Genomic DNA, 14,499 nt, shown 5'->3' on the forward strand with positions numbered 1-14,499 from the left:
TCGTGGCCCCCCTGTTGCTCCACCGACGTACTCCTTCCTCCTATATATATCCACGTACCCCCAAACAATCAAATACGGAGCCAAAACCATAATTCCACCGCCGTAACTTTCTATATCCACGAGATCCCATCTTGGGGCCTGTTCTGGAGCTCCGTCGGAGGGGGCATCAATCACGGAGGGCATCTACATCAACACCATAGCCCCTCCGATAAAGTGTGAGTAGTTTACTTCAGACCTACGGGTCCATAGTTAGTAGCTAGATGGCTTCTTCTCTCTTTTTGGATCTCAATAGAATGTTCTCCCCCTCTCTTATGGAGAACTATTCGATGTAATCTTCTTTTTGCGGTGTGTTTGTTGAGACCGATGAATTGTGGGTTTATGATCAAGTCTATCTATGAACAATATTTGAATCTTCTCTGAATTCTTTTATGTATGATTGGTTATCTTTGCAAGTCTCTTCGAATTATCAGTTTGGTTTGGCCTACTAGATTGATCTTTCTTGCAATGGGAGAAGTGCTTAGCTTTGGGTTCAACCTTGCGGTGTCCTTTCCCGGTGACAGTAAGGGCAGAAAGGCACGTATTGTATTGTTGCCATCGAGGATAACAAGATGGGGTTTTCTTCATATTCATGAGTCTATCCCTCTACATCATGTCATCTTGCTTAAGGCGTTACTCTGTTTTTAACTTAATACTCTAGATGCATGCTGGATAGAGGACGATGAGTGGAGTAATAGTAGTAGATGCAGGCAGGAGTCGGTCTACTTGTCTTGGACGTGATGCCTATAAACATGATCATACCTAGATATTCTCACAACTATGCTCAATTCTGTCAATTGCTCAACAGTAATTTGTTCACCCACCGTAGAATACTTATGCTCTCGAGAGAAGCCACTAGTGAAACCTATGGCCCCCGGGTCTATCTTTATCATATCGCTCTCCGACTACTTTGCTATTTACTTTGCCTTTATTTTACTTTGCATCTTTATCACAAACATACCAAAATATTATCTTTATCATATCTATCAGATCTCACTCTTGTAAGTGGACTTATAGGGATTGACAACTCCTATTTGCATTGGTTGTGAGGATTTATTTGTTTTGTGCAGGTACGAGGGACTCGCGCGGAGCCTCCTACTGGATTGATACCTTGGTTCTCAAAAATTGAGGGAAATACTTACGCTACTTTGCTGCATCATCCCTTCCTCTTCGGGGAAAACCAACATAGTGCTCAAGAAGTAGCACTCATCAATTGGTATATGCAATTAGTTAGGGTTAAATCCAACTGTCTAGTCATTGGTAGTTACAAAGGAGCTATGGGCCACTATCTTTATCCCTTATCTTGTGACTCTGATGATACCGGTGAGGAAAATACTATGGAGCAACTTAACTTGGAACAGGAAATGTTGTCATGCAAAACAAAGTGTTTTTTTGTCTATTTATTGGAATCAGAAATTGAATTCTAGTTTTACAAATATATGCTAAAAAAGATTCATTCCAGTGGTCTAAAAAAGATTCAGAAATTGAATTCTAGTTTTACAAATACAAGTTGAGTATTTAGGGCATGTTGTCTAAAAAAGATTCATTCCAGTGGTTAGATGCTCAAATTGAGGGCTTCACAACATTGAAGAATTGTCTGGTCACTGCTCTTGTTATGGCTTTGCCTTATTTGACCCTACCATTTACTTTTTAAACAGATGCATCAGGTCAAGGTATTGGTTCTGTCCTCATGCAACAAGGCAGACCAATTGCCAAAACAGGAAATGGTGTCAAAGAAATAATCAAGTGGTCAGAACATGATTCTTACCAATTAAAACTGAATGTAGATGCATCATATGATAGTTAAGAAGGACATGAGTCGACGGGTGGTGTTTTAAGAAATCAGTATGGCAACTCTGTGTCAGTAAATTGCCATTATATTACAAATGCATCATCTGCCTGCTTGATGGAGTTTTAGCTATACTAGTGGGTTTTTTCTTCTGTCTACTGGAAACAGAAAATGAATCAGATTCTAAAATTACCATCCAACAAGAAAATCTATGCTAGATCCCTACAATCCTACATGTACGCAAACATTGTGGAGGGGCCAGTACATGAGTAGAAATACCTCATCAATACTTTAAGAAAATGATTCAGATTCAAAAACCACCATTCATTATGCAAGAAAATCTATGCTAGATCCTTTCAACTAGCACGCCCATATGAATTAGATTCTCATGTACTTAACAAGAAAAACCCCAATGCCATGAAAAAACAGAGTACATGAAGGAAAAATAAATCTCAAAAAACCAGAGTAGTACCTCCGACAGCTCGTCGATGACATCCTCATCGAAGTCGTTGCCCTTCCTGGGATCCACAGCCATCTCGAACTCTATCTCGCCCACAGTGACCCCCCATAGAACTCCTCCTCGATTCTCTCATGGAGCCTTGTCGTCTCCTCGTCCAGATCTTCCCCCACCTTCTCGTGCACACACTCTTCGACTGGTAGCTCGACGGCTGGGATGGCAGCGGGAGGAGGCACAACAGTTGCTGCACCGCCAGCCGTCGCCGCTACGGTGGACTCAGCCGCTGCAACCACGGCGGCAGCCACAGCAGCAGATTGCTCTCCATGATGGTTGCTTCCGGCTCGTCGTCCGCATCTTCACAGCCGCGCTTCATCGGCGGTCGACAAGACGAGGAGGAGGAGGAGTGGATTGCTGAGGAAGCCAGGAGGGTTTGGGAGAGGACGAGGTGGTATGGCTGGAGTGGGAGAGGACGAGGGTTTTCTACCCGAATTTGGGAAGAAAATGAATGCGGATGCCTCTTGGAGTAACCGAAGGGTCGAGGGGGGTGATTTGTCTCACCTACCAGGGCCTTCCACAGTGTGGACGCGTGGGGTTTGCCCCGCGCCGTGCACCTCGCGTGCGCTTTGCCTCGCGCCGCCCTTCAAACTGCTCACACATGGACACCACCAGTGGTTACACATGATAGGTTGATACGTCTCCATCGTATCTATAATTTTTGATTGTTCCATGCCAATATTCTACAACTTTCATATACTTTTGGCAACTTTTTATACTATTTTTGGGACTAACATATTGATCCAATGCCCAGTGCCAATTCTTGTTTGTTGCATGTTTTTTTGTTTCACAGAATATCCATATCAAACGGAGTCCAAACGGGGTAAAAACGGACGGAGATTTTTTTTGGAATATATGTGATTTTTTGAAAGAAAAATCCACGCGAGACGATGCCCGAGGGGGGCACGAGGCAGGGGCGCCCCTGACCCTCGTGGCCACCCCATAAGGCGGTTGATGCCCTTCTTTCGCCGCAAGAAAGCTAATATCCAGATATAGATCGTGTTAAAATTTCAGCCCAATCGGAGTTACGGATCTCCGGGAATATAAGAAACGGTGAAAGGGAAGAATCTGAGAATGCAGAAACAGAGATAGACAGAGAGACAGATCCAATCTCGGAGGGGCTCTCGCCCCTCCCACGCCATGGAGGCCATGGACCAGAGGGGAAACCCTTCTCCCATCTAGGGAGGAGGTCAAGGAACAAGAAGAAGGAGGGGGCTCTCTCTCCCCTTCTCTTCCGGTGGCGTCGGAGCGCTGCCGGGGCCATCATCATCACTGCAATCTTCACCAACAACTTCACCGCCATCATCACCAACTCTTCCCCCCTCTATGCAGCGGTGTAACCTCTCTCTTACCCGCTGTAATCTCTACTTAAACATGGTGTTCAATGCTATATATTATTTCCCAATGATGTATGGCTATCCTATGATGTTTGAGTAGACCCGTTTTGTCCTATGGGCTATTTGATGATCAAGATTGGTTTGCGTTGCATGTTTTATTATTGGTGATGTCCTATGGTGCTCTCCGTGTCACGCAAGCATGAGGGATCCCCGCTGTAGGGTGTTGAAATACGTTCATGATTCGCTTATAGTGGGTTGCGTGAGTGACTGAAACACAAACCCGAGTAAGGGGGTTGTTGCGTATGGGATAAAGAGGACTTGATGCTTTAATGCTATGGCTGGGTTTTACCTTAATGAACTTTAGTAGCTGCGGATGCTTGTTAGAGTTCCAATCATAAGTGCATATGATCCAAGTAGAGAAAGTATGTTAGCTTATGCCTCTCCCTCAAATAAAATTGCAACAGTGATTACCGGTCTAGTTATCGATTGCCTAGGGACAAATAACTTTCTCGTAACAAAAAGCTCTTTACTAAAACTAACTTAGTTGTGTCTTTATCTAAACAGCCCCTACTTTTTATTTACGTAATCTTTATTATCTTGCAAACCTATCCAACAACACCTACAAAGTACTTCTAGTTTCATACTTGTTCTAGGTAAAGCGAACGTCAAGCGTGCGTAGAGTTGTATCGGTGGTCTATAGAACTTGAGGGAATATTTGTTCTACCTTTAGCTCCTCGTTGGGTTTGACACTCTTACTTATGGAAAGAGGCTACAATTGATCCCCTATACTTGTGGGTTATCAAGACTTTTTTCTGGCGCCGTTGCCGGGGAGCAATAGCGTGGGGTGAATATTCTCATGTGTGCTTGTTTGCTTTATCACTAAGTAATTTTTATTTGCTGTTCTTAGTTGTTCTCTATCTCTAGTTATGGATATGGAACACGAAATACCAAAAAAATTAGGTGTACTTGCTGTTCATGGAGATGAGGAACCTCCTAAAACCCTTGATGCTCGTTATGTGACAGAAATTATGTACTACTTTGATAATCCTGAGAAAACCCCATTCAATCTGGTAATGGGAGTAACGTTGGATCAACGTGAATACTTTAGGGATTATTGCTTGACACAAAAAGGGAAACTATTATGGGATCAAATTTATATGTTGTATTGGTATGCTAGGCAACTATGCTTGAGATATGATTACACTTGTTGCTCTAGGATGAACGCTCCACACCTTCCCTTTTCATGTGAATTTAATGATAATGAAACTTTGGCTTCTTATGCTAGAGGTATATATGATTACTATGATGTGGAACAAATAGAAGAATTTGTTGCTTTTAAGGGTGCTTATGAAATTGAATCTTTGTTTGAAAAGAATGAAGCTTTTGATGATGATGTTTATAGGCCCGAAAATTTAGCTATCCTAAAATGTTGTTATGATAATTATGAATATAATGCCTATATTAATGCGCTTATTGAGAAAGTCTCCGCTGTCCAAGAAGAGACTAATATTTTGGAAGAAGAAGTTGATGAAACTGTGAGCTCATTGGATGAAAAAGATGAGGAGGAGAGCGAAAAACAAAAGGAGGAAGAACGGATTGATCACCCGTGCCCACCTTATAATGAGAGTAACTCTTCAACACATACATTGTTTAATTCTCCTTCATGCTTACCGAAGGATGAATGCTATGATAATTGCTATGATCCCATTGATTATTTTGAAATATCCCTTTTTGATGATGCTTGCTATGCTTGTGGCCAAGATGCCAATATGAATTATGCTTATGGAGATGAACTTGCTATAGTTCCTTATGTTAAACATGAAATTTTTGCTATTGCACCCACACATGATAGTCCTATTATCTTTTTGAATTCTCCAAACTACAATATATCGGAGAAGTTTGTGCTTATTAAGGACTAGTAGATGTCCCGTGCGTTGCCACGGGCTTTTAATTTATTTATTTTATTACATCTATGAATACATGATAGATTTTTTTTCTTGATTGCGCATATAATGTATATCATATTTCACATGTATAGAAAAAAATAACTTGCAATAATTGGAAAATAATTGAAATCCATGTCACCTGCCATGTAACTCGATGGTATATAAATAGAGAGCAATTATCCGGTTAATTATATGTTACAAGCTAAGATCTGCTTGATGCGCTTAAAATGTTCCCATACAAGGTCAGAAACGTTGTCTTTAACTTCATTTGCATGGTGCTTCACCAAGTATAATAAAATTTTATTTCTGAGCTCATAAGCATCTTACACGAGCAATATATATATATAATTAGTATAAAGATTTAGTCGAGTTAAAGTATACCTACAGTTTTTTTTTGCACATCTGCAGTCTATTTTTTTATCAATAGATCCCTCTCCCCCCCTCTCTCTCTCCCTCCCTCCCTCCCTCTCTCTCCCTCTCCCTCTCCCTCTCCCTCCCTCTTGGACATACACACACACACACACACACTCCTGTCTCTCTCTTTCCCTCTCCCACAACTCAAACCTTAATATTGTTCAGTGTTAACATTCAACGGCTGCAGTATATCCTAGAAGCTTAAACACTAAAGGAAAATCTTAACCTTTGCACGGGTTGAGACAACTTTTCTAACTTAATCCTGGCTCATTTACTCCACCATTCTGAAGCACATAAATTAATGGTTATACTCCCTACGACAATCAAAAATGACTTTATAGGGGAATGTTTTTAGTCCATTGCCAAAGTTGACAAGCGTCAATGTTTTTCTTGCCAACGGGCTTCATTTGAACTGTAACCGGTTGTCGTTTCCTTGATCTTCATGTGTTTCATTCCACCCTTACCCAACAGGAAGACAAAGTCCCTATACGTCTCACTAAATAACCTTTAGAATTACCGCCACGACGCCATTGTGTGGTTTTAGATTGTCCAACTTAAACAAGGAAAGGAATCAAAATGCTCCACCACTTTGTTAATTAGACATCTCAAATTTTGCTGAAAGCCTGAAAAAACAAATGCTAGTGCATGACTCTAGTGTTGGTGATTTTAGGAGGCATGCACCAGTACATTATTCACATCCACACATCTCATATGGTCGTTCTAAAATTATTACAACACATCTCTTCTACGAGAAAAATAAAACACATGACAAGTTTACACGGCCACACGCCATGGTATATAGAATGCACGATTTTAGTTTTCTAAATCATTAAGGAAACATCCATGAAATGAAAAAATTCTGGTCTCATGGTTGAAAGTAAAAGCAGTACTTACTTTGAGTATATTTCTAAGGTTTTGCAGAAACAATGAATTCTTTTCCAGTGCAACTGCTGAAAGCATAATAAATGTGAACATATAGTAAAATATTGTAAAATAGGCATGAAAATACGTAAGCAAAGTATAACATGTTACCGGTCGCAAAGGACGGCTCCACAACCACTATCGGTTGTTCTGATGTAATATCCCGCGCAAATGCATTAACCCAGTTATGTTTGAAATTCGTGTGTTTCTGCATCCAACTAACTTTGAAACCAATGCATAAAACTGAGTGCATGAGGTGATTCAGCTGTGTCAAAAAGAAAAAAGTACCTTAACCAAGTCAACAGCTTACAACAACAACAACAACAACAACAAAGCCTTTAGTCCCAAACAAGTTGGGGTAGGCTAGAGGTGAAACCCATAAGATCTCGCAACCAACTCATGGCTCTGGCACATGGATAGCAAGCTTCCATGCACCCCTGTCCATAGCTAGCTCTTTGTCGATACTCCAATCCTTCAGGTCTCTCTTAACGGACTCCTCCCATGTCAAAATCGGTCGACCCCGCCCTCTCTTGACATTCTCCGCACGCTTTAGCCGTCCGCTGTGCACTGGAGCTTCTGGAGGCCTGCGCTGAATATGCCCAAACCATCTCAAACGATGTTGGACAAGCTTCTCCTCAATTGGTGCTACCCCAACTCTATCTCGTATATCATCATTCCGGACTCGATCCTTCCTCGTGTGGCCACACATCCATCTCAACAGCTTGTGAAGAAAATTACACACATGAACAAATATATCTAGAGATATATGCCAGCAGTGGAAATATTGTACTTCCGGCTCTATGGCCAACCTATATCGAACTTCACATCAGTCATGCTCATATCATGCAAGCAAGAAAAAACATGAAAATCATATAGATTCAGATAATTAGTCATATCCATTGAACCATAGATTCAGATAAGCAATGTCCGCACCTCCAAAACTGCCATATTCCCCTATATTGGACTTCAAAGTATTTCCCCATTTCTTATCAAGTAATATCAATCATTAAAGAACTATACAAATCGAAGGACGCGAATCAAATAAATGGCAAAACAAATCAAACAAGATGACATTTGCAGTATCACTTGCACTTGCAAGGGCAGTTTATTGGAAATTGTGTGTTTTACGAAGAGACGAAAAATTCACTGGTCCAAAGCTTAGGGACGAAGGGATCACAAGAGGTTGGATACGTTCGTTGCTTATATTGCCGATTGACCGTGACACGTATAGAGCTGTGATGTTCAGGAGGACATAGAGAGGAGACATGCCCGTGACCTCCATCCGTCCACTCGCTGCCACCGTCGTCCTTCGTTACTGCTTCGCGCGGCCCCGGCCGCTGCTGCTAGCAGAAGGGGAGGCAGGGGAGAGGAGGAGTGGAGGACCAGGGGCAGCGACGGAAGCACGTCCTACCATTCATGCCCTGCATCCACTATAATTCATGTCAAGTCTTCACAAGGATCAAAGAACTCTTACGAAGAGAACTGAAGAAAAAATATACCCACTTCTCATAAGTAGATCATGCTTGTTTACTAAGCACCATGCCGGCCGAAGATAACAGAAGATCAAGCATCAAAGACCAGCAACAAACCGATCGATATGAGGAGCAGGCCGGACGGCCATCGGCATCACCTTGCTTCGTCCATGGGGCAACCCCCATACACGTAATTGTTTATTGACAAAAATAAAACAATAGGAGCATTCTTTCTTGACAGGACCAGTGATATTCCTCTATCTGACCTTCACTTTTATCAGATTATGGATTTAAGTTCTTGTTATGCATGAATAATATGCACATGTTACTTGCTTCCAGTAGCTCTATCCTGAAGAATGTTCCTGACTAAGCTGAATGCACCAAACCAGCTGGCACAAAGGTCTCCATATTAGCAGAGTGAAAACCCATGCATTTGTCCCAAGACATTGGGACCAAACCTGCCTCGGAATTCCTTATAGCAAGCTAAATTTTCTATCTAACTGTAATTGGTTTTCTACATACAAATTCTTTAAAATATTTACACCATATCAATACATTAGAAATATTATCAAGATTTTGAATGCAGCAGACTTGATAACATTTCTGTTAAATACATGCAAAATCGACTTTTTTTTTTGAATTTTCACCGGGGAGGAGGGGGGGCCTCCACCACCTGAATATATTACCCAAAAAAGGACCACGGCCCTGAGTACAGAGATGCAGAGATATACAAAGTGAAAGAGGGAGGGGGAGAGGGGGGGTTAAAAACTACTCAACCCCTAAGAGCAGATAGCCATACATCTATATGAGCACGGTCACCGGTGGGCAGCCTCGCCCGCCAGAGAACGGCATCGTCACGGCAGGCTTTGAGGGTGGCTGCAAGGGACTGCCGGACATTGCGGAAGACGACCGTATTCCGACGTTTCCAGAGCCTCCAGCAACAGAGGAGAATGAAGGCAGCGGGCGACGCCCCCCCCCCCCCACACACACAGCGGGAGACGCGTCGAGGCGGTGGATGGACTCCACCGTTCTCCCATCCGTGGAGATACCGAGACATTGCCAGAACTGCGCCGCAAAGGCACACCCGAAGATGAGCTGGTTTGCAGTCTCTAGCGCGGCCGAGCAGCAGGGACACCCAGCCTCCGCCACCGTCAGGATGGTTTTCCGCAGGAGCACATCCCTCGTATTAATGTGAGCCAGGGCCAGCAGCCAACCGAAGAACACAACACGCGATGGAGCCCGGGACGACCAAAGGAAGGGCGCCGGTGACCACGTGGCCCCCCCGAAGCGGACAAGGGTGTAAACCCCCCGCGACGAGAGTTTCCCCTTTGGTCCCGAGAAAAGGACAGCCACCCTGGAATCAGGTCCATCCAGGGGCGCCACCCCCTCCATGAGACACTGAACGGCGGCGCACTCACGCACTGCCAAGGGGATGAGTCGGGGAATGAGAAGGGCACGGACGCTGCTGTGGCGGGCCTCCCAGACCGACACCTCCCGGCGAAGCGCATGCGAGAATAAGGCGGGGAAGGCCACGACGAGTGCCCCGCATGGGAGCCACCGATCATGCCAGAACGACGTCCTTCGGCCGTCCCCCACCACGACCCTCATAAGGGCCCGGTAGGCCGGCAACAAGTCGAGGAGGGACCGCCAGTGCTCGCCCGGGAGGGGGGGACTTCCAGGGGCCAGGAGAGATCCTCCTCCCATCAGGCCCCAGACCCAACAGGCCCACCGAGAAGGCGTCGGGGAATGCAGCCTGTGAAGGAGCTTGAGCAGGAGGCAGTCGTTCTGATCCTGGAGAGACCGGACGCCGAGGCCTCCCTCGGCCTTGGAGCGGCAGACACGCTCACAGGCGACCAGGCACTGAGCACCCGAGGCACGGTCCGCCACGTTCCAGAGAAACGCCCAGCGCAGCGCGTCCAGGCGATCCAGAACCGCCTGCGGAAGGCGCATGGCCGCCATGGCGTACGATGGGATGGAGTCGATGATGACATTGATCAACACCATCCTACCAACCGGCGAGAGCAGCCGCGCCCGCCACCCAGCCAGGTAACGGTCCACCTTAGCAAGCATGGGGCGAAGTCGTCGAGCTTGAGCTTGTCGGACGAGAGAGGCAAGCCAAGGTACGTTTGGGGAAAGGCTCCCACGGTGCACTCGAAGGACGCCAGGACGGAGTCGAGGACCCCGCGCTGACTCTTTTAGAAGAAACAAGGCAAATTTGTTACTATATATGTGAACTCGGGAACTTTTGAGCATGGCCTAAATTAATGTCCAGTACAACCAACTCACCTAGAACTGCCCACACTATACGATCAAATGAAGCAAATCATTTGATCCTTCACCATGTTTTACGATGTCAAGTACCCAAAGCTCATGTTCAATAGCATAGACAATGAATATTACGGCAAACCTCACCTGATCGAATCATCAAGCTGCAGGTCAGTAATACCATGCCGTGCAGTACCTAGAGCACCCTATCAGCCACTAATTAAGGTTGTGCCTTGGTACTTCCAAACCTGCCAATAAATACAAGACATGAACGGATGAAAATCGTTGACCCATGTGCTCACATGGCTGGAACATAATTCTTTGACCAACCTAACACTGCACCGCTCACTCTTGCCCTCTTTCTTGGGGCCTCGAGGGATAGTCTGATTCTCCTGGAAACCATCTGACCTCTGCAACTGCACAACCGGAAGTCATGACGGCCCAGCTAGCTATGGTTAATACGAATAAGATACAAGGTTATTTCTGTAGTCCCACTACCATCAAGACTGGTGGACGCAGCCGATGAACTCACTGCAGTCGGCCTCCTATGCATGCGGAGGGCCGCAACGCAGCCACGAAACACCCATTCCTCCTAGAGCGAACGAGATTAGCAATGCAAGATTTTTGTTTAGGCACTGCTAAGAGGGTGAGATTGGGCAAAGCGATGAGAAACCAATAAGAGCAGGGGGTACCTGGAGTGGCTGTCGCTAGGGAAAGATGGCGAAAACCAGCAGTGCACGCATGAAATACCAGGCGCATCCTTACGGACGTACCTGACACCGGAGCCGGTGCTCTTGTCCTTGCAGCGCCGCACGACCTGCCCGTCACCCTCGTGGACGTAAACCTCCAGGTCCATCTCCCGCATCGGCAGGGCTTCACGCGCTCGTGGGGATCCTATCATCTCATCGATCTGGACCGGAGGCGGCGCCGGGTGAGGATGGGCGGCAGGCTTACCCTAGCACGCTGCGAGGTCAGGGTCATGGGTTTGTGCTTCGTGCGTGCGTCTGCTGCTTGAGGCGCTAGAGAGGATTGGGTGGGCTGGGCTCCCGAGCCACCTCTTCTTTGTTCGGGAAAAATAATCGTGATCCCATAAAAAAGGAAAAAAATCGGGATGAATTAAAATAAATCGGTGGGGATTGGTGGGAAAAAGAAGGAGAAAATGGGTGGGGATGCGAACGAACGAACGAAACCAACGAACGACCTACGTACTAAGACATTAGGAGTAGATATTATATTGATGGGTTGCCTTTTACTACTAAACATAATGTTTTTGATAGATATAATATGCCTGTGCTTGCTGCTCCTACTTGCAATTATTATGAGAGAGGAACTATATCTCCACATCTCTATGTTTCCAATACGATAAAATTGCAAGAAACTGTTTATATTATGCATTGGCATTTACTATGTGTGGATGAATTATTCTTTTATGACATGCCGATGCATAGGAAGAGAGTTAGACTTCGTTGTTACATGATATATGTTAATTTGTGCTCACTACTAAATTACAAATCATTGTTAATTAAAATTGGCTTTGATATACCTTGAGATCCGGGTGGATTCACTACTTGAGCACTATATGCCTAGCTTAATGGCTTTAAAAAAAGCGCTGCCAGGGAGACAACCCGGAAGTTTTAGAGAGTCATTTATTTATGTTGAGTGCTTTTATATAGTTTAAAAAAATAAAGAGGGGAACCTGAAACTTTTCAAAAAGAAAAGCGAAAGTGAGAAAGACAAGCATTGTTGAAGTGGGAGCTAGCCTTGAACTTTGTTCATGCTCACGGAAACTTTGTGAATCTTGATTACAGAACCTTTTCAACAAAAATAATTACCCCCTTGTACAATTCCATTGTATTATAAAAATAATGTGCCAAGGTTTGCCTTTAGGATGTTTATAATGCTTGTTGGTTTGTGCGGTGCAGGACAGAAACTTTGGTTGTAGTGTGTGATTTTACATTTTTTTACTGGAACGTCAAATGGTTCTGAAACTTTTTGCATTGTCTTTCTATACAAATTGTTTATTTTTCCTAATTTTGGCAGAATTTTTCAAGTATCATAAGTATGGTGAATGTTCAGATTATTATAGACTGTTCTGTTTTGGACAGATTCTGTTTTTGATGCATAGTTTGCTTGTTTTGATGAAACTATCAATTTATATCAGTGGATTAAGCCATGGAAAAGTTATATTACAGTAGCTATAATGCAAAAACAAATTTTGAATTGGTTTGCAATAGTACTTAAAGTAGTGATTTGCTTTATTATACTAACGGATCTTACCGAGTTTTCTGTTAAAGTTTTGTGTGGATGAAGTGTTCAATGATCGAGAAGGTCTCGATGTGAGAAGAAGGAAGAGAGGCAAGGGCTCAAGCTTGGGGATGCCCTAGGCACCCCAAGTAAATATTCAAGAAGACTCAAGCGTCTAAGCTTGGGGATGCCTCGGAAGGCATCCCCTCTTTTTTCAACAAGTATCGGTATGTTTTCGGATTCTTTTCGTTCATGCGATATGTGCAATCTTGGAGCATCTTTTGCATTTAGTTTTCACTTTTATTTTATGCACCATGCTGGTATGAGATAGTCCTTGGTTGATTTATAGAATGCTCATTGTACTTCACTTATATCTTTTGAGTATGACTTTATAGAATGCTTCATGTGCTTCACTTATATCATTTGAAGTTTGGATTGCCTGTTTCTCTTTACATAGAAAACCGCCATTTGTAGAATGCTCTTTTGCTCCACTTATACTCTCTCCGTTCGGAATTACTTGTCTCGGATATGGATGTATCTAGAACTAAAATACATCTAGATACATCCATTTCTGCGACAAGTAATTCCGAACGGAGGAAGTATTTGTTAGAGCGTGGGCATATCTTTTGTAGAAAGAATTAAACTCTCTTGATTCACTTATATCTATTTAGAGAGATGACGGGAACTGGTCATTCACATGGTTAGTCATAAAATCCTACATAAAACTTGTAGATCACTGAATATGATATGTTTGATTCCTTGCAATAGTTTTGCGATATAAAGATGGTGATATTAGAGTCATGCTAGTGGGTAGTTGTGGGTAGAAATACTTGTATTGAGGTTTGTGATTCCCGTAGCATGCATGTATGGTGAACCGTTATGTGATGAAGTCGAAGCATGATTTATTTATTGATTGTCTTCCTTATGAGTGGCGGTCGGGGACGAGCGATGGTCTTTTCCTATCAATCTATCCCCCTAGGAGCATGCGCGTAGTACTTTGTTTCGATAGCTAATAGACTTTTGCAATAATTATGTGAGTTCTTTATGACTAATGTTGAGTCCATGGATTATACGCACTCTCACCCTTCCATCATTGCTAGCCTCTCCAGTATCGCGCAACTTTCGCCGGTACCTTAAACCCACCATATATACCTTCCTCAAAACAGCCACCATACCTACCTATTATGGCATTTCCATAGTCATTCCGAGATATATTGCCATGCAACTTCCATCATCATCATATACATGACTTGAGCATTTATTGTCATATTGCTTCGCATGATCGTAAGATAGCTAGCATGATGTTTTCATGGCTTGTCCATTTTTTGATGGCATTGCTACGCTAGATCATTGCACATCCTGGTACACCGCCGGAGGCATTCATATAGAGTCATATCTTTATTCTAGTATCGAGTTGTAATATCGAGTTATAAGTAAATAAAAGTGTGATGATCATCATTATTAGAGCATTGCCCCACTGAGGAAAGGATGATGGAGACTATGATTCCCCCACAAGTCGGGATGAGACTCCGGACTGAAAAAGAACAAAAAAAGAGAAAGGCCA

The 14,499-nt window shown here is 43.7% G+C and overlaps 1 long non-coding RNA gene across 1 annotated transcript; it reads right to left on the reverse strand.

Annotated features, from left to right (window-relative positions):
- Positions 1-10,447: 10,447 nt before the first annotated feature.
- Positions 10,448-11,694, reverse strand: LOC123184977 (uncharacterized). Its single transcript, XR_006493139.1, has 3 exons — positions 11,384-11,694; positions 11,022-11,283; positions 10,448-10,939 (listed from the first exon to the last, which is right to left on the reverse strand). It is a non-coding gene; the product is annotated as an uncharacterized lncRNA (long non-coding RNA).
- Positions 11,695-14,499: the final 2,805 nt, after the last annotated feature.

The sequence above is a fragment of the Triticum aestivum genome, chromosome 2A, assembly GCF_018294505.1.
Source record: "Triticum aestivum cultivar Chinese Spring chromosome 2A, IWGSC CS RefSeq v2.1, whole genome shotgun sequence".
NCBI lineage: Eukaryota > Viridiplantae > Streptophyta > Magnoliopsida > Poales > Poaceae > Triticum > Triticum aestivum.